The sequence below is a fragment of the Scleropages formosus genome, chromosome 20 (assembly GCF_900964775.1).
Source record: "Scleropages formosus chromosome 20, fSclFor1.1, whole genome shotgun sequence".
In the NCBI taxonomy this organism is placed as follows: Eukaryota; Metazoa; Chordata; class Actinopteri; order Osteoglossiformes; family Osteoglossidae; genus Scleropages; species Scleropages formosus.
The window spans coordinates 7,759,088-7,766,186 of NC_041825.1; positions in this window are offsets into that span (position 1 = coordinate 7,759,088).

The window sequence follows — 7,099 nt, forward strand, 5'->3', positions numbered from 1 at the left end:
ATACAATCCTTCAACTTGGCTTCTGACTTCGAGGGGGGAGGAAAAATCTGCTCTTGGAAAACATACCCAAGGGATACTGTTATAGTCAGACTCAATTACAAATGAGGCCCAACTTCCACCCGTTTCTGCATTTTTACAAGGTGGTCCAATTTGCTCAATCTAATTATTCCTCCCTGCAACTGACTGTACGGTGAGTGACAAGGAACATGTTGGGCTTCAGATAAAGAAATCAATTCTTACGAGGCATGCCTGATCTCGTCTGAAAAATATGCATTTCGTGCATTTGTTGGGCCACTGCTATGAAAATTTCTGAGTTTTTAAAAGACGTGCTCTGCATTGAAAAGATCAAAACAGACTTTGTTCCCTCCGTTACTCCAAGGTTTCCACCCTTCTTGCTTGTTAAAAGTATGGCTTCTCCTCTTCTGCTCCGTCGTGGGTGATGCGGAACAAAGGGGCTCGTCTTTCGGGAGCTGCAATGCAGAACGGACTCCAGAAAAGAGAAGAGAGTCCCTGATGGCAGCCAGAGCAGGACGTTACTGTCGAGGCCCTCAAACAGCACATGGTTCGCTTAGGCTTACAGAATAACATGTGATATGAAGAGTGACTTTGTGTTCAAGTGAGACTCAGAAGAGTCTCTGAAGGGCTTTTTCCTGTTGAACATTTCCAGAGTGTCAACATGGCGGCAACGGCATCGGTGTTGCTCAAGTTCTAACTGGCCTTCTTTTTTCTTAAAGTTCAGAGAGCAATCATTTGGTTGCGTTTGTTCTGCACGGTAAGAAAAAAATTGGCCAAATTTCCCAAGTTTAATTGTTCTTTCACCCTTATTATATGTTAGGGGTTACTATGATTAAAAATATTTTATATGTGGGGAAATGCAATGTTCATTTTACGTATTTTGTTTTTAATACGTGGGGGGCGGGGTGGTGCAGTGGGTTGGACCACAGTCCTGCTCTCCGGTGGGTCTGGGGTTCGAGTCCCGCTGGGGGTGCCTTGCGACGGACTGGCGTCCCGTCCTGGGTGTGTCCCCTCCCCCTCCGGCCTTACGCCCTGTGTTGCCGGGTAGGCTCCGGTTCCCTCGCGACCCCGTGTGGGACAAGCGGTTCTGAAAATGTGTGTGTGTGTGTTTTTAATACTTTGTTATGATCATCATGAACTCATACACAAAAAACAACACCTTTGCTTTGACATAGTACAAGGGTTACCTCCAAAGGATGAGTACAATGCTAGTTTTTGAGTATCCCTTCAAAGACAAACTTCAGACTGAATTAGCTGGTGCACTGGCATAACAATGTTAAATCTGAGTTATCCTGGACCAGGGGAATTGGCTGCAGTTTCAAAGTACATCGAATTGCAATGTAACATGAACCCCAATAATTACATTTGGTAAATCCTTTGTCCTTCAGTAACGTGACACGCATAGAATGTCTCGCCCTTTGCTTCACCCTCAAGTTCTGTTGGTAAATTACATATATGAATATAACCGGCTTCAGTTCCTGTTGTGTTTGAGGTTCCGCTGGGAGACTGAAGGACACTGCCATCATGGGAGCTTAATTAATAAATGCTAATGTAAAGTGTGGTTCCTTTAATTAAGCGATAGTCTGAATTGCAGAGGCCCTTAAAAACAAATGGTTTTATTAATGAAATCACATTCCTAACCTTCCCAGTTATGAAGGTAATTACAGGGGTATTATTGAATTGTAGGTTTCACTTATACTGTTTAATTAAGTGCCATAATTCCATCAATTCTCGCAGTATCATGCTTTATTGCTTTATAAAAGAAAAGATAAAAAGAACAAATATTTTTAAACTAAGGGCAGCGGCCTTTATACAGGACACTCATGTAAAACGATGCTACTTTGAGTCAAGTCAGGAGAAGCACGTCAAAGCCGGGGTGGCACAGGTGAGGCTGATGGAAGTAAGGAGCACCCTGTTAGCCCATCATCAATCTGACTGTAAACTGAAATGATCAGATCTCACAGGCATACATTTGGCTGGAACACAGGAGTGTCTTGTTGTTGTTTACCCAGACATTTGGGATAAGGGGTGTGACCTTGCGAGAGAAGAGAATAAATGAGTACCACCTTTAAATAGTTTATAGCAAGACTGCATATCACTCAGCCTGAATAATACATGTGGACTTTCCTCTTACTTGTCTTTTGTCAAACTGATTAGTTGCCACTGGGCCACAGTGGTGGTCCTGTGATCATTGCCTTGCAGTCTTCACGTAGCTGATCCTCCAGACTGGGAGAAGACTGTGTAACAGACCAAGGATGTCACTCAGACCACATAGTACCTCTGTACCGAGCAGAAGCGTAGAGGAATTCAAAGTGTTGTGACTGGATCAAATTCAATAGCAGCACTGAAGGGAAAATTGTTATGTCTGCATGCTGCTTGATGGTGCTGGATTGTGATGTCGTGTCTACAGTAGCCTGGAGAATGACTGGTGTAGTACACCGAAAAAGCAAAAAAAAGTTGCTTCTGGATCTAGTTTGTTTTTTTTTTCTTGTGAACAGAAATGTGGTATAAAGAAAAGACATCGCAGTAAAAACCAAAAGATTTATCATTTTAGTTTATCACTATTTCGCTTGACTGAATTCACTAATAACCGCTTTTTATATTTACTCATTTAGCTGACGCCTTTGTCTAAGGTGACTTGCATTGTTGGGTTTACCATACTAAACTGTTTACTATTACCTATTGACACAGCTAGGCAATGTTTAGTTGAGCAATTCAGGGTAAAGACGTTGCTGAAGAGTGCTAGAGCAGGGGTGGAGATTCACCCATGTTTTCTTTGACTGCAAGACACTGGCTTTAACCACTACAGCACCTGCTGCTTATGTGGTTTCCAAGATCAATAAATTACAATCTTATTTAGAAAGTGACTTGATGAGACGTATCCATAATGCTGCTTAATCAGGAATGTGTCTGCTGAGCGCTTGAATTAAATGCTCCTTTCTGTGAGGTCTTGTGCCTGGTACTGTTTTAAGTGAATTCTTGGCGAATGGCAATATACACACACACAGATACACACAGTCTCGAAACCGCTTGTCCCAAGCAGGATCGTAGAGAACCGGAGCCTAACCCGGCAACATAGGGTTCAAGGCTGGGGGGGGGGGCACGCCCAAGACAGGACGCCAGTCCGTCACAAGGCACCCCAAGCAGAACTCGAACCCCAGATCCACCGGAGAGCAGGAAATCCGCTGCACCCCCTGGCAATGAACCTCAATTTACAAACACAACTGGGACCAGAAGTCAGTTCATAACTTGGAATTGTTTGTAAGTTCACCCACTAGTTTACAATTAATAAAAGCTTAATAATATTGCTTTTTATTTCTTGTTGGGTTGTGTTTAAAAAAAAAAACTGCTAGAATGAACTGAAAATTTGCTGTAAGACTTTTACTTTTTATTCTGTTTTCACTGGCAGCACAGGCAATGCAGGATCTCAGTTTTCCTCTATACTGGAAACATCATACAATGTGGATTGGATGGCAGCTTATTCTACTTATTAACATGAAGGAATTTGTTTGTACTCACAGTGTAACAATACAAATGTACCTCTATTTGTGTAGTTTCAGTAAAGGTGTAGGATATAACTAAAACACTCTTTATAACATGTAAACTGAATCAATCCATGACACTGCATCGTCCCACTCCCCCTTCCATCCACAACAGTGCCATATGAGTTCCTATAATATCTATAATTTTTCTGCTCTCTAAACTGACCCCTCACAAAAACACAGGAAACTGCATTGTCTTGGTGGAGATGAAGGAGGGTCGTTTGGATTGTAACCATTTTCACCCCATACTAAGGGAGCCGCAAGCGCACGTGCACGCACGCACACACACGCACACACACACACACAATGTCTACAGCCATTTGTCCCAAGCGGGGTCATGGTGAACCAGAGCCTAACCTGGCAACACAGGGAGCAAGGCTGGAGGGGGGAGGGGACACACCCAGGACAGGATGCCAGTCCATCGCAAGAGCCGCAAACAGTGTTAATTAATTACATTAAATTGTACAACAGCAAATTTTCTATAGAAAGAGGCCAGCTCTGTTCTAGGAAAGAAAGTTACATGTTCTCAGCAAGTACATTTTCAGACGAGAGTGTCTCCTGCAGGGTGGGTTTGCCCATTGGCTGTGAACAGTTTTCATTACCAGTGTTGTGTTGTCGCCATTTTCATCTCACCTGAAGGGCTGTCATAAACGCAATCCATGAATTCCAGAGGATGCGCACAAAGTAGAAAGGAGAACCTTTGACATGGCAAATTCAGCCACATGGAAAAGGAAGTGCTTTAAGGAGCACTTGCCATTACTTTGTGTCAGCTGGGGGAGGTGAAGGATGAGAAAATATGGAGAGCGAACGAGGCTGGAGTTGCACTGTGCTGCTGAAGGTTAGAGGACAAAAAGAGCCCGATTTTTTTTTTTTTTTTTGAACGGGAGACATTCTGAGGAGCAGGTGCAGACATAACAGTATTGAGACAAAAAATTTCACACCACCTTCTGAAGGACTTGGAGATTATCTACTCCAGCCTAGAGCAAAAAAGGAAAAATAGAGAAGTACAAAATAATAAGTGGTGATTACCCTGTGATACTTCAAAGATGCTGCAGAACCTTTTCATCTGGTGATTCTGTGGTAGTGAAAGTCACAAATTCAGATCTATTTGCAGTAATTAGACATTATCAGGAGTCTTTATTAAGATAGAAGGCAGATTCATTATCACATCTGTTATGTTGTCAAAGAAGAGTGAAGGAGTGACACCTTAATGTCATTTAGATAATACAGTAATGAGATGCAAGAAACCTCAGAGAACAATTACATTAATTCACTGAGAACAGCATCAATGTTAAATTAATATGCTAAGTGCTTGATCTCAGTGGTGGAACGGTGTCATAACAGAAGTTATTTATACATGGTTGATATAATTACTTATTCATTTTGCAGAAGTCTTTGTCCAAGGGAACTTACGATGTTGGGTTTGTACACTAAGCTGCCAGTGATGTACCTATACATATACTGTAGCTGGGTAATTTCTACTGGAGCAATTCGAGGTAAGTACCTTACTCAAAGGTAGTACACCTGGGAGTAGGATTCATGGCTCTAACCACCACAGTACATGTTGCCCCAACACTGTCAGGATTTCCTCACTTCTCAAAAAGTTTTCTTCAAGTTAAATACCATAATCACATGAAATTTTCCATGACACACAGCTTCTTCTTTAGTTCCCAGACCTGCTGAGTCGGAGTGAAGGACAGAGAGTTAACTCAATTGGGAACAATCAAAAGGTTACAAGGCTTGCTTGAGATTTCAGCATCATTCTGTAAAATACTGTGTAACATTACTAAAAAAAGGCAGGTACAGTATGACAGTTAAGGCCAGAACCAGTGCACTTTTATGACTGCTATTTTTGAACTATGTTTACTAATATGCATTCAAGTACATTTTCCCTAAACTCACTTCTCTGACCAAACCTGCATGATCTCCCAATAACTTTTGCACAGGCAGCACAGCTTGCAAGTCTGCACTACTGTATTTACATATCTAAGCAATAATTATTGACATTCTCTAATTACTTTCCAATACAGAACTAAAACATACTCCTTATAATGCATATCTAGTTAGCTATGTGAAAACCCTCATCAGCAGCCACAACTCTTCTTCTCATCTGAACTTGCTGGTCCCTCACAGTGTGTATCTGCTGGCTTTAATTTTAACACAGGTGTCCAATATATGTGGGTATGTTTATTCTTTCCAACTGTAATAAATAGCCCTTGAGATCCGAGTAACAGCAAGAGCTACTAGGCCATGACTGTAAGTGAAAGTATATTTACATTCACCACTAGGCCATGTTTGCTTCTTATCCTCGAACCCTTTTAATCAACCTGGCATCGTGATGTTAAATGAGATAGAACTCCAAATTGGTTTCATTACTGGAACATATCTCAGGGTGCAGTCTGGCTGCCTCTTCCCATTGCTAATTTAAATATATGATGGCCACAGCATCCCAAATGTCTGAAGACATTTTCTCATTGTAGGCCTTTCTAAAACTCCTTTTACTCCCTATTGAAACATGTCTACATGTTTCCTTTCTAGTTCAATGTGTTCAATGTACAAAAATATTCATGCTAGCAATTATTTTCCAAGCTATGCTTTTTCAGCCCAAATCCTCATACTGTGGTTCTGTTCAAACTTCCTTCTTTATTTTATATTTCATCATTTCATGAATAATGCATAGAAGACATTTAGTTGTATGACTCATAGGCTTTCTTTTTTCTTTTCAACATATGATTTGGCATGTGATCTGTTACCCTTACAGTGTGCTTTCAGGCAGCTTTCTTCCCTCTTTGCAGCAGCAAAGCTTCTAAAGACACCGGAGGGTCGCTTCTCCAGATTTGCACAAAGTAACAGGCTACATATTTAATAGTATTTTGACATTGTTTATTTTTCTTATGTTTGGTGATTTGGGAAATAATAAAATTTTTAAAATTGTTTAATGTGGTTCAGCTAGAAGTTGAACAGCGCATTTTTGCATTAATATGGTGCAGCCTACTATTTCTAAACATCACACTCAGGATTCGACAAGTCCAGGGCGCATGAGATGCTAAACCTTGACTCCATCATGATGTTGACTGGGTGCAATATTACTGCTGCTGATGAGAGATTGACAGTGTTATGGAAGCACTCAGTCATAAAGTTACCAGATGAGCACATGAAGACTTCCTCCTTGTGCGCCACTAACAAATATGTCACTTCCTCGCTATTCAAAGAATGGAGTCGCTGACAGCCCAACATGTAGTTCAGCTCAGTAGATCGATTAACCCAAAGCATGTTGACAACATCGGTGCTCGCAAACCCAGAAAAGGTTATTTTATTTACAATTTGTAGCAGTAAACATGTCTCTGCTGGACAGAAGCTTCAGTCATGACATACTTATTAGCACACATTATTTCTTTTCAGGGGGTGCGGTGGTGCAGTGGGTTGGACCTCAGTCCTGCTCTCCGGTGGGTCTGGGGTTCGAGTCCCGCTGGGGGTGCCTTGCGACGGACTGGCGTCCCGTCTTGGGTGTGTCCCCTCCCCCTCCGGCCTTACGCCCTGTG